The sequence below is a fragment of the Otolemur garnettii genome, unplaced genomic scaffold (assembly GCF_000181295.1).
Source record: "Otolemur garnettii isolate 467f Iridium unplaced genomic scaffold, OtoGar3 scaffold00061, whole genome shotgun sequence".
NCBI classification, from domain to species: Eukaryota; Metazoa; Chordata; class Mammalia; order Primates; family Galagidae; genus Otolemur; species Otolemur garnettii.
This window is the reverse complement of record NW_003852456.1, coordinates 6,838,022-6,839,513: the sequence shown is the minus strand read 5'-3', so window position 1 is coordinate 6,839,513 and position 1,492 is coordinate 6,838,022.

Genomic DNA, 1,492 nt, shown 5'->3' with positions numbered 1-1,492 from the left:
GTGTAGACATATTTTCTATTTCAAATGTACTTTGGAATATTTTTTCTTTTTCTCTTTGGAGGCAGAGTCTAACTCTGTCACCCTGGGTAGAGTGCCGTGGTGTCATCATAGCTCCGAGCAGCCTCAAAATCCTGGGCTCAAGCGAGCCTCCTGCTAGTCTTTTACTAGAGATGGGGTCCCACTCTCACTCAGGCTGGAATATTTCTTAAATCCAAATATTGAGAAAGTTTCTAGTTATAGAATTTGTATTTGCATTATACAATAAAGAGTAGAAGCCTCCCCTTTCTATTCAGGCTGTGCCTGTGAACCTATGAGGTCCCTAAATTCCTGACATTAATTCCATTCTCCTGAATGTTCCAAAGTGAGATGACCATGCTTCAGTAAATTCTTATTGAACACAGTGGCAATCAATACATTAAACTCAATAATCTCCACTATTGCATCAGTCTGATTATTTTGTTCGTGCAGCTCACAGGAGCTGCGTAAAAACAGAGCGGAGACGAGAGATCAGAGGGTGAAGAAGATCGAGGCACTCCTGAATATGATTAGTGATGTTCGAAGCATCATATTGGTTATGAAAAGAAACAAAAGCAGTCATAACTTGACTCTAAAGCAGCAATCATTATCGTGTAAACTTATGTCTAAAATGAATGAAATCTAATCTCTCGATATGTCCTATAATGCACCATCTCAATATGTGAGCTACAGATATTGTCATAGTTCTATGCTTTAGTGATGCAAAAGGATGAAATGTTTTTAATGTCTTTCGATACCGTTTGGCATAGTTGATAAAAGCGGAATAAGCCAAATCCCTCTTTAGGATGATGAGGCAGTATTTGAATATTCACTGTAAATGCTGAAAGGCAGAGTCAAGTGCAGATACACGGAATCGAATCAATGATAACAGGTGAGTAACATTGAAACAGATCATTTTTCCAGATATTTTATTCAGCAAATTGGAATTATGCTTGTTAGAAAGTTCAGGATCTTTTTACAAGGTCTGGAAAGAAATTCAAACATACTAAACTCCCTATCTCAAGACAGTATTATTTGTGGCATAATAAAATCCCCCGTCCTCATTGTGCCTAAGTACAAGTTTTCTAATTCCATACATGTGTTTTCTCAGCAATTCTTGTAATACATTACTTCATTGGGAACACATGAATGTTTTTTAAATGTCATGTAATTTTGGAACTTGCTACAGTTTATTTGACATTTAAAAATGGTATCATTTCTGTATTAATTAATCTAACATGAATTTATTCAGATGTTAATTAGAAAAACATGCTAAAATTATAACTGTACTGTTTTTACAGTATTTTACTGTACACAAAATCTAAAACAAATCACACCTTGGACATTCTCCCTGAAAATCCTTGTCTTCCTTTGTTTCACTGAATACCCTACAGCTTCTCAAAGGGAAAAATAAATACACACTCTAATAATGAATAGCTTCCCAGGGCACATCTTGTTTTGATTGGGCATAGTTTCA